The sequence below is a fragment of the Rhinolophus sinicus genome, linkage group LG05 (genome assembly GCF_036562045.2).
Source record: "Rhinolophus sinicus isolate RSC01 linkage group LG05, ASM3656204v1, whole genome shotgun sequence".
NCBI classification, from domain to species: Eukaryota; Metazoa; Chordata; class Mammalia; order Chiroptera; family Rhinolophidae; genus Rhinolophus; species Rhinolophus sinicus.
Window position 1 is genome coordinate 135,529,145 of NC_133755.1, and position 12,652 is coordinate 135,541,796.

The 12,652-nt window shown below is 39.9% G+C and overlaps 2 long non-coding RNA genes across 7 annotated transcripts in view; one reads left to right on the plus strand and one right to left on the minus strand.

Annotated features, from left to right (window-relative positions):
* LOC109449098 (uncharacterized) overlaps window positions 1-12,652 on the plus strand; it is a 133,723-nt gene that overhangs the window by 67,923 nt on the left and 53,148 nt on the right. The gene's annotated exons all lie outside the window — the stretch shown is intronic.
* LOC141571887 (uncharacterized) lies at window positions 4,367-8,928 on the minus strand. Its single transcript, XR_012496942.1, has 3 exons — window positions 8,791-8,928; window positions 7,353-7,442; window positions 4,367-6,170 (listed from the first exon to the last, which is right to left on the minus strand). It is a non-coding gene; the product is annotated as an uncharacterized LOC141571887 (long non-coding RNA).

Genomic DNA, 12,652 nt, shown 5'->3' on the forward strand with positions numbered 1-12,652 from the left:
CGTAAGCAAAGTTGTATGATCATTTGTGTCTAATAATTCCACTATTTGGAGTTCCCATGGGCCTCTTTGTGCATTCTGTTTGTTTGTCATGGCTCTTGTTCATTTTGTTTTCTCTCTTCATGTACCTCATTGTTGTTTTATTTTTGTGGGGCATTGTATTTGGGGAAAAAATACTTGTAGAATTTAATTGGACCTAAGATGATGTTTTCTTCCTCTAGAAAATTCTTCTGCCACTTCCTAAGGTGCTAGTAATCCATAGATTGCAATCTGCAGCCTCGCTTCCATTGTGCAGCTCTTTGGAGTCCCAGCCTGGGACGTGGGGGAAGGGGTCAGCAGCTTCTAAACCTAGTAGGTACTAGACTCTAGTTTGTGATACTGCTTCCCACCACCTCCCTGCTCTCACAAAATCATCTTTTGGCTGCTTCTTCCAGACTTAGGACATCAGACTAAGGGTAGAAAAGGCTCCACTTTCCTCTTCAAAATTTTGGCCTAGTAAATCCTTACTATCATTTGTCTCTATGATGCTTTGAAGATATATATATTTTTTTATTTCATCCAGATTTTATAATTGTCGTCAGTGGAAGAACTGGACCAAATGACATTATCTGCTATTTCAGCTAGAAGTCACTTTTTGTTCTTTTCATGATTAGCTTTGCTTCCTGGATCCACACCAGCAAACTATTCTTTACTGCAGATATTTGGCCTAAACTCAGAGAAAGTTGAAGCTTGACGGCCACAATGAAAAGTGAGAGTAACAAAATGCCTGGCAGACTGCCAGTTGTCCTGAAACATTCATTTTTCATTTTTACTAAGGTCTCCGGGTGATTCACATACACGCGATAATTTGAGAATCATTTAGTTCTTTCATGTTCCTGGTTGGTTTGTTGACAGAAGAGAATGTGCGCGTGCGTGTGTGTGTGTGTGTGTGTGTGTGTGTGTGAGAGAGAGAGAGAGAGAGAGAGAGAGAGAGACGACAGTCTGCAGCCTGATTATGTTATTTTCAATTATTTGTAGAACTCATAATCAGACCTGACTGAGTAGTTGATAGCAATCACATATACTAATTCAGAAATAAACTGCCTCTGCCCTTGCTCTTCCCTCTGCCTGGCATTTTCTCTCCCAGATCGTCACAGAGCTCTTACCTCACTTCTTCAGGTCTTCAGAGAGCCCTTTCCTGTTCACCCTATCTGAAATGGCCTCTGTCATCCTCTACCCCCTGACTCTGCTTTATATTTCTTCATATTACTTATTCATTTCTAACATTATCAAATATATGTTTTTTAAATTTTAATTTTCTGCGGCTTCTCTCATTCCTGCACTAGAATGTGAGCCCAGTGAGAGCCAGGAACCTATCTGCTTTTCTCACCACATTATCACTGAGTCTCGGCTTACTCAATTAAAATGTGTTGTCCCGTTTTCTGAAAAATATAACACTAGTGATTTGGTAGCACAAATTGCTTTTCAATTTTGTTTTCATGAGAAAAAAATTCAAGAAGACTTTATTCTAGCTCATAATTTTCTACTAATTTTTCAGTTGACAATTCTTTTTTATCTAAGTATATTTTAAACATTGTGCTTATTGCACAAACTTGTTGGTGACATAAAAATATCAAATAAATAAATTTTCCATAATTGCACTTTTAACTAGTTAGCTGTTTCATTTTTGCCTACTGTGATCCAATTCTTATCTATATGGATGAATTTAGATTTTTAAGTCAATTGGTGAAGTCTGCTGAACTAACTGACAAATACGGATGACATATAATCAGAGTTTCTCAAAGCTAGGGATTTTGGGTACTTTTTTCTCATTAATTTTTTTTATTCTTTTGTGTTTTAAATATTTAAAATTTTAAACATTGTAAGTGATAAAATTATTCAAAGATTTAACTTTAAAATAATTATATAAAAAATCCAGAGTTCTTAAGGAACAAGGGTTGTGCCAACTTGCAAAGGGCAGGGATAAAAAGCCAGAAGGTGATATTAAGATGGTTTCTTAATATTCAATGAGGCAGGAAAATTGCTTAAATGTAAAAGAAACCTTTTCTAATAGGGGAAATAAAGAATGACTTTTCCAAAAAAGGAAAAATCTTTAAGCCATGTATGTGCCTACTATAATATTGAAGATGTAATACTAACTCTAAGAATCATCGTACCATGTTCATTCTTTACTCAATTCTTTAAGCTTTTAAATGTCACTTGCCAGTATCAGTTTAACCACAATTATGGTCAGTCCAACCATCTGGACACTATTTTCACTGTGATACCACTTAGATGCATTTAAACAAAATTCAGCAGCTAATTGTTAATAAAGTAGGAAGTACCAAGTTCACTGCATTGCATTACAAGTCAGAAGCAACAAATAAATTATGCCAACTGGATAGCAACTTGGCAATGAAATTCACTTTTTTATGCAAAAACAATGGATGAATCTCGAAAACATTAAGCTGAATAAAAAAAGGCAGACACATACTGTACTTATGTATGGTATTAATGTAGGATATTTTCTTTGTGAGTGCTCATGCAAGGACCAAGGAGAGGCGAGGAGTTTTTTTTTTAAAAAAGAGGATAGTTTATTGAAAGCAAAGGGTCAGAGCTCCCTAGCGGAGGGGGTCCCGAATGGGGGTGCCCAGTGACTGAGGCAAAAGCTCTTGCTTTTATACCTTCCCTCACCTGCTTGGGGAAGGGGCCGGAGCCTTCTAATGGAATTCGTCATCAGGTTTGTCCTGTTTGCCTGCCCTAAAGGGATTAATGAAATAACCCATTCCTATCTATCAGATCTGCTCCTTTGTCCCGTCAAAAAGGACTTATGAGATAATTTTTTAACCTCAAGGCGTGTTCTCATATCTTTGTTCTGGAATGAAGGAGACATTCCAGAACGTGGAATGGTTGCCTTTTGCTTATTTCACCGGGGATCTTTCCTGTCTGCCTAACAACATGTTAACTAACCTGTCTCAGTACCATTTATATGAGATTCTAGAAAAGGCAAAACTGATCTATAGTGGCAGAAATCAGATTACTGGTTAGCTCAGGCCAGGGAGAAGAGGGACTGAATGCAAAACAGCACAAAGAATTTTTGGGGACGATAGAAATTTTTATATTTGATTGCGGTGATGGTCACGTGGTTGTACACATTTGTCAAACTCATAAAATTGTACACCTAAAATGAATGTATTTTGTTGTATGTAAATTATACCTAACAAAGTTGATTTGAAAAAGATATTTAAGTCCATCATCCCCAAACTTTTACTCCACGTACTTTTCTTATCAAAACAATTCCCAGACTCATTAATTATAATGATGATTATTGCATTATCTATTAAAAATTCTTATTTACTGTGCATTAACACTCCCAGTAATGATAATAATATTATTTATTAGCCATGTTTTATTATATTGTTGTTCATGTTATTTAGTAAACATCTTCTTTAGGATCTGCCTGATAGGAGCAGCCACACCTGAATGCTTTTCAACAAAACTTTCTCATTGGTTTGTTCTTATCTGCTAAGAAATAATAATAAAGAATAAAACAAACTTGGCATTTCTGAGAAGTCTTGGCAATCACAATCCATGCCAGCTGGTTCTGTTGCTGCCTGTTAACGAGCCAGTTACTTTTTACACTCAGATTGAGAAAGTCATTATTTTTCTTTGTTGGTTGTAATTCTGCTGATGCTGGCGCTCTTATTATAGCAATCCTGTAACTCAGTTGGCTAGCATTGATTTGTAGACTCTGGGTCTTTACTGATAACCTTTACTGACCTTGTCAGATTCACAGATCCTCATTATGGCAAAAGTCCGAAGTGCTTCATGAAACAAAATGTTTCAACAGACGCATGTGATTCTGTGAATATGGGACTGAAGAGAGGTTGCTCTGCAATGACAGGCCATGCTACCTAAACCAACAGTTACCTTTGAAAAGCCTACTGTAAAATACTCACATGCATGTGTTTGTTTCTTCTCCCGCAAGCACATCTAACTCCCTATTCCTGTGTCCTTTGCGTCCAAGGACATTGAGACATGTCTTGAATTCTGATAATGCATCGACAGAAAAACCGCTAAGTCTTACACATATCTGTATTGACATAGATTGAGATCCTTTCCAGCAGTCATAGCAAAATTGAATTCCTGCATAAGATAATTGTTTCACATAGTGAGATATAATCTCCTAACTCTTTTACCATTGGTTTCTTATCATTAAATTGGGAGAATTATGTTTGGGAATGTGAATGTATTAGTGAAGCAAATAATGTTATAAAACCTGGAGAAGCAGCTTTTTATTGGTATTCATGTAAAACAAATCTTTATTTCTTGGAAGAGCAAAGCAAACGATGACATTCCCTATCGTCAATTCATCCATTCATAAATTTCCTTGATTGTCCACCCACAGTATCTAGAAGCCTGTTTTACATACTCTCTGGAGCATTTAGGAGAAAAAACACTGGAGGAGGTGTTTTTACCCCAAGTAATGTAAATTTTAATTAGTATTAAATGAGACATGTATAAGAGCACTGTGTGTCTGTGTGTGTACATACGAGTGTACACACACATCTACGCTTATCTATCTTCATCATCGTCATCTAACTTGGCAGCTAAATACAGAGATTAACTAGGGGTTGTGGTTGTGTTTTGTTTTGTTTTCACACAGAGGTAGAAACCTTTTATTGGCACAGTTGTTCCTTTCCTTGCTAAATTAACAGGGTGAAGCAGTGATTTTTAAACAGAAAAAGCTGGTTTCTTATAAACTAGTTTCACTGTGGTATTAGCAGTTGGTAGGTCAGTCAAATCATAGAACATTCAGTGTTGTTTTAAGGAGACGTCTGTAAAACTAGCATGGCTCTTCCACCCGTTAGACTCTTTGATTCACATGATCAGCTGAGGTGCACAAAACAAACAAACAGAAACTTCTGTTAAAAAAGAATCATATCAAGGACAAGACCAGGGAAAGGAAGTGGGTTAGAAAGTGCAGTTAACATTAAAAAAAAAAAAAAAAAAAAAAGAATCTCTGCAAGTACTGCCACTTCTTCCTCTTCAAGTAAAGGCTCTAGGTGGGTCTGTATTAGACTTTCAACAGACATAGGTGGCTCCTCTTACAACAAGTGTGGGGACAGAGCCAGGAGTACAGTTTCTAGGCCCTCGGCCTCACGTGGAAAGGTGTTGGCTCAGGTAGTAAATGGCCGTCAACTGCGATTGGATGGTCATCAGCTGTGGCTAGTTGGCCATCAGCTGTAACCAGTGAGCCATTGGCCACTAAATAACTGCTGTGGCTACGCTAGCAAAAAATGGGGGCTAGCAAGAAGATGGTGGCTGAGCTAGCAAGCGGCGGAGTGTGGATTGCAGAGAAGTGGATTGCTAGCAAGTGAGATTGTTTGGCAGTGGATGGCGGGTTGCAGATAGTGTGGCTCCTGCCTCCTGTGTCTTGAACCCAGCCACCAGCGAGAATATAGTGGTATGACTCCCCTATCTATGGCTCCGTGGGTGTTCCTTTTTGGCCTCACCACGTCCTGCATGCTTATGTGGGGAGCGGGACCAGAGACCCCGCAGGCTGTCCCCATGACAACAAGTGTAGAAAGGACTTGCTATATGAGAGTACCAGTTGGATCTTCAATATTCCCCAACAACCTTTCATTTTAGGGAGAACCATAGCCTGGAGTTGACATTGGCAGAATGATATGATAGCGTTTAGTGTACTCATTTGTTTTCACCAAGGCCCCTTACCAGTTGGAGTCTGAGGACCAAGCTGTTGTCTCAAGGAGGATTTTCTCACAGTTGACCCAAAGGCCATGCCCACTTCCTGTCTTCACAGGACTGTTTAACAGGAGGCCTGTAGCCCTCGCCTGCCACCCGGCTTTTATCAGGAACATCCCAGACCATCAGTACATGTTTCTATAATCTTGAACCACGGAAAAAATAGGACCGAGGTCTCAAGCATTTCCTTCCAGGAGGCTTCTTGCCTCCCAATGAAAATAACCACCCCTTTTCAAAAAAAACTGTAAGGTCTATGTAATAATAGCAGTGATGGTGTGCGTTACATGAAGATTCCTGCAGACTAGGTTCTTACTAAACCAGAGATATGTTAAATCTGCCCATCTACGTCCCCTCCACCTCCCTCAAACAAGGAGTATAATTCAGGGACGTTCAGGATCAAAATTTGAAGCCGACTGCTGCATGTTTACCTGAAAAAAATTATACAAAATATGCACTCTAGTACATATAAATCCACATTTAACATTAAAACACTTATTTAAATGTAGATAAATATTTAAAATTATACTTTCAAATATTTAAGTAAAATTGACAACTTAAGAAAGGTTCAATGTTTATTCTATGGTTTTGCCTAAATCCTGGTCCATTGTCAATCTGAGTATAAATACTTGAGTTTGAAAAGTGTGGAAGTGATAATTGACTTGCCAAAAGTACAAAACAAGTGCTTTAGAAACTTATGGGAGGAAAAAAAAAAACTATTTCTGTTTGGAAAATATCCAAGGAAAAGTTAATGGAGGAGAGTTTATTTTCAGCTGTAGCATCACTCGCATAGACTTGTGCCAACCACGCGCACATATCTTTGATTTGCACAATGCTTCTCCCTTCCAGTCCTTCCTTTTCTCTTCCAGCAGGTTAGACCCTGAAGGCAGCAGTGACTCAGTTTTGACAACACATACAATGATAATGCCCTTGGGTCCTGTTCCTGCCTTGTGGTTGGGAAACAGAAGCATCCCCTGGGAACTATTAGAAATACAGACTCTTAGGCCCCACCCAGACTTACTACTGTGTTTTCCCGAAAATAAGACCTAGCCGGACCATCAGCTCTAGTGCGTCTTTTGGAGCAAACATTAATATGACCCGGTCTTATATTATACTTAATTAAGACCGGGTCTTATATTAATGGTTGCTCCAAAAGACGCACTAGAGCTGATGGTCCAGCTAGATCTCATTTTTGGGGAAACACGGTAAAATGGAATCTGCATTGTAACAGGATCCCTAGGGAATTCACAGACACATTGTAGTTTGAGGCACACTGGCCAGGAGGTGGCCGAGCCATGACTTGGAATGAACTTGAGGCCTCGTTTGAGCAGAGCTATCCCACTGACCTGCCTCACTCTCTTTGAAAGTACTATGCAGAGGGAGAAAGAAACTTTTATTATTATTATTATTATTATTGTTATTAAAGTGATGGTTTTTGGAGTGTCTTTATTACTGAAGCTTAGATTTCTCCTAATACAAATAACTAGTGTGACACTGTCCCACAGGGTCTCATTTGTCAGACCCTATTTTAAACTTCCTCTGGAAGTACGCCCAAATGGATCAGTCTTAAAACCCTGCCACAAACCTGCACTCTTCTCAGCTTAAAGACTTACCAAGTGAGACGTTAGGACCCAAAGGTCGCTCCTACTGCTACCTAGTGATCCTCATCCCAGAAGTGCCGGCCACTCGGACACCATCAGCAACTGGAAAAGAGAGAGAGTTCCTAATGGAAAGTCACTGGGAGTCAAGACTGGAAATCAAGAGGAATTGTAGGAGATGAAATTAGAGCTACAGTAAGGAAAGCTCTGGGGCCCTTAGATCTGTCTGGAGCAGCTCCCTCCCAGCTGCCTTCCCCACACGCCCAGCCTGAACCCGTCCTCCCGACGTCCACTGGCCTGTTCGGAACACTGTGGTCTCTGCCCTGTCCAGCTACGCTCAAAGGTTGTTTCAAGGTCAGCATCTTATCTATAAAGGAAATGGCAAAACTGTGTTCTTAAATGATACTTCCCATATGAACTCAATCTTGTTTAAATATCTAAACAGCTGAAATGTCTTAGCCTGGTGTGTAGCCTCATTCTCAGTTAACTATTTACATGCATCTCCAGACTGAATTTCCCCCACTCTTCTGATCGCAGGCCTGCTCCACATACCTATTCTTTGCTTTCAACACACAAACGTTTTGCCATTCCACTGGAATGTTCCTTTTCCAATCTCTGGCTTCGCACATCCTTTCTTCTATAGCTTGAATGTCCTTTTTTTCCAGAACCACAACCTCTCTCTATCTGGGGAAGTCATTCTTCAGACCAAGTTTAATGGTTCTTTCTCCCAGAAGTTTTTCCCCAACTCTACCTTGGCTGTAGGTGTCTCCCTCTTCGTCTATGGAAGTTAGTAGCTCATAACACACAGTATTTTTAGTTATTTTCTCCTCTTACTTTCAAATTATCTGGAAATATCTAGAGGGAGAAACCTTGTATTTAAATTCACTTTTGAATTCTCCATGGCAGAGCCTGATATATAGAAGGTAAATGGCTGTTTGCTAAATAAATTAATTATCTTCTCCATCCTGTTCTCTCTGGGCCCATTTATACTTAACAGAGCTTCTTTTGTAAAACGTATATACACAGATCTCTGGCTGGTTGCAAGCCTCCAATCTCAGAACCCATGTATACGTTTTAAAAACCTATGAGCACTCAGCGGGCCTAACATAATTTGTAAACAGAAGGTACCCAAATAATATTGACTGATCAGTTGAATGAAAAGTTTTCTTTCAGGAGTCTTTAAATAGTCTGCCAAATCACTGAAGCAAAATTTTGAATTTTCCTCTAGATTTAAAACACAGTAGTAAGTCTGGGTGGGGCCTGAGAGTCTGTATTTCTAATAGTTCCCAGGGGATGCTGCTGTTCCCCGACCACAAGGTAGGAGCAGGACCCAAGGGCATTATCATTGTCTACGTTGTCAAAGCTGAGTCACTGCTGCCTTCAGGGTCTAACCTGCAGGAAGAGCAAAGGAGAGTGGCAGAGGCTCCCTTGATGACGTGGAGATGGCACTTACCATTTCTGCTAATGTTCTTTGCATGGAATCTTAGTTACATGGCCACACCGAACTGCAAGGACGTCTGAGACATGGAATCTTGCTAGGCAGCCATGTACACAGCTACGTTTTTTTCTGTTACATTTAAAGAGCAGGGAGCAGATGTTGGCAGACAGCTCACAGTCCCTGCCACATTACTCTATCTAATGCCCCCTCATGCATCTCCCAGAGACCTCGGGTGGTCACCCAATAAGGTGAGGTGTACACAGAAAACTGTCCAGGACACTTTCCAGACCTGCACTTCACAGCATTCTTTCCTTCAGCACATTCTTGAAATATTCTGTTCCTGGAATTCCCTGAGTACAGAGGTGGCTTATTTAGGCCAGAATGCGAGAGGAGGCTTTCTTTTTCTACCTCCATGACTTTGGAGGTGAACAAGATGACCAAATTATACCTCCTCAAGGTCTACTTGTTTAATGCTTCCTTTTGGGTGAGAATGAATTGCTGCTTCAAACCCAATAACACATTATTAGCAAAAACAGTCTTGCTCGGCTAGATCAACTGGGCTGCAGGTTTTCCTATCCAATGAGTGAGAAAAGATAATGAAGGAGACCAGACCATTGGCAAGATTCACAGGCAGCTGAGAGTCGGTCATAATCATAGTACATTTACAATAAAGCCCCAGTTTATATGCAGACAGCAACATTAGGTAGTCAAATAGCTCAAGGACATTGAATGAAAAACTTACTGTTCATGAATGATGATATTTGCCCTTCTGTTTTTATTTACCTGATTGAAAAGTATCCGGGTTTTTCACTGAAGGAAATTTTCATTTCCTGATAGTCTTCTCAATACTCAAGCAAATGACATAAAATTAACTAAAATGGAATGATGTAATAATCTGTTTTAGCCGAAAGGCTCGAGGGGCAAAGAATAATCGAGTAAGCACTCCATGGCTGCTTTAATATGTCCTTGATAAACGAATGTGTAGAAAGCGATACTAAGCTACTCTCTGAAAAAAAAATTAAATATGTATATTCTCCCCTCAAAATCCAGGCCTAGGGATCAATGAGCCCTTAGTTGAATGTTCTCCCCAGCATGCCGTTTCTATGCTGTCTTTCATTGAAATGAAAATTTCCAAGTAGGAAAAATACCCTGAAATATTACTTTGAAAATCAAATAAAGCTACCATGTCCTTTCATTAGCTCAAACAGTTGCTTCCAATTACTGTGACCAGATTTTCTCATTTGTGCTTTTTAGAGAAACAATATGTATTTCAGGAGAAAAGCTGAGAACTGAATCATTTTATGGGGATGTTTAAGACTGTAGCAGTGGTCTAGAAGAGCAGGAAAAATTCTCCCTGGATTCTGAGTCAGAAGCTGGAGATTTAAATCCCAGCCACCTAGTTTTCAATAATCGTAATGAAGAAGATGATGATGATAATAATAGCCAGTATCTACAAAGTGCTTGCTGAGAACATGGCACTGTGCAAATGCTTCCCATATATTAACTCATTTAATCCTCATAGAAACTCTTTCAGGCAGGTTATGTTAGAATCCCCAGGTTATAGCTGAGAAAAAAATGAGGCACAGAGATGCTAAGTAACTCTGCTAAGGTCATACAGCTAGTATAGCAGACACCACTCACCCAAGACCTGTTTCTTTCTGGGCACAGAGGCAGCTGACATTTTCCAGCCTCTTTTGTAGTAAGAGTGGCCACTGAACTAAAATACCAGCTGATGGAATGTGAGAAATATGTGCCATTTCTAGAATAAATTTTTTTAGAAACAGGAGTGCCCCCTCCGTGTTCTTCCAAACTTCTGCCTGCTGGATGCAGATGATAATGAGGCAGTGGGGGTGGCGGAGCCACAGGTGGAAGGAGCCTGGGCCCCTGCCTCACTTCCAGCGGTCAGGAACCCCCTCCTTGGAGTATCACATAGATAAAAACAACTTCTACTCCGAACCACTATGCCTTCGAGGGTCTACTTGCTACCACAATATAGCCCGCCCTAGCTAAGCTAACATGCCAGGAAGTGGTGGAATAGGGATTTGAATACAGGCAGTCTGGTTGGATAATGTGCCTTGGTTAAATCACTTAACCTACTTGTTCATTTGAGAAAGGGGAATAATTGTTACAAGCTGTCTCTCCAGGCTGCTAAGCCAGGGTCCTGAGGTTTCCAGAAGACTGAATTCTGTGTAATTCCAGAGGCAATCTGGGACAGAGTAAGAAGTACCTTGGGAAGGTGTTCTGCTTGGCTTTGGTTAATATTCTGCCCGGGATCAGAGGCTTGGCATATAGCTAGGGCCTGCAGACCCCCTCTCTTTGGGGACCTTAGTTATCAGCTGGGCTTCTACAGGTTCTATGATGCTCCTTCCACCATCACCAGCTCCAGATGAGACGTTTTTTGGCCAAGCTGCAGTCCATCCCTTCTCTGTACCATGTGCCATGGCTTTCCTTCTAGGGCGGTAGACCAATTCTCATAACTCCAGTCCCTCCCACTACAGCTTTCTTTCTCTTCTCCCCCACCCCCCCGCCCCATCTGCTGTTGAGATCCCAGCGTGACACAGTCACTTGCCTCATCACCCTGGTAGTGTCTGCTCTGCCTAACTGAAAGGGTTATTGTAAGGATGAATTCGGGTGTATAAAAATATGTTGCAAATGTATGGTATGAAATTATGTGTGATTATTAACATGTTTAAATCTTTAATTCTCATGTGAAAGGGCGGTTTTTATTTTGTTCAAATAGATGTTAGTTGAGGAAATGATCCCATGTGGCTTTTGAACAAGAGTTTTTAAAATTTGATTTTACAGGTAAAATTAATCCAAATGTGCATTGTTAAGAGAGTTTGAGAAATAATTGGAGTGGAAAACGAAGGTGGTGTTGGAGTATAGAAGTATTAATAATTACCAAAGTTCACAATTGAGAGGTGTTAATCGCTGCAAATAACACATTCACTAGCAATTCTTAATGGCAGAGACTGCTGATTTCTTTGTGGTTCCTTCTATGCTGAATTATGGCATGGAAGCAAACTGTTAATTAGAGAAACCTGAGATGAAGCCTTCTTGACTCTGACCTATGGCTCTTATTTGCCCGTCTTTGGCAGATGCTTTCCCAGGGAATCACAGCCTCTGCCCGTGGCTTTGGAAGTGTTTCTATAATAATCAGTTCAGTTCAAGAGGAGAAAGCTGTCTTCTAGATCCATTTGTCCTGCCTGGTTGATTTTAAGGAATCAGGTTTCAGCTTCCATGCGAAGTGATTCGGAATAAATGAAACAGAAACACCAGGAGGAAGAGGACAGTTTTGTTTGCTTGAGTCAGTGGCCAATGCATTATACATTACAAAATATGCATATATTATATAATATATGTAATATATATATTTAGAGCTTTTATTTTGAAATAATTTTAGATTCATAGAAAATCACAAATCTAGCACAGAGTTCCTATATACTCTTCCGCAGCTTCTCCTAATGTTAACATCTTACATAACCATAATATATTTGCAAACTAAGAAATTAACACTGGAATACTATTAACTCAGCTACAGACTTTATTCACATTTCAGTAGCTCTTCCACTACTATCCTTTTTCTGGTCCAGGGTCCTATCCAAGTTATCACATTGCATGTAGTTATAATGTGTCTGTAATCTCCTCTGGTCTGTGACAGTTTCTTAGTCTTTCCTTATTATATCACAGGTATTTTGTAGATTGTCCCTCAATTTTTAATTTGTTTGATATTTACTTATGACTAGATTGAGATAAGAGGTTTTGGGAACAAACACTACAGAGACAAAGTGCCATTCTCATCACATCATATCAAGGAATATATATGGTGCACTTGACTTATCACAGGTGGTGTTGACCTCGATCACCTGGCCAAGGT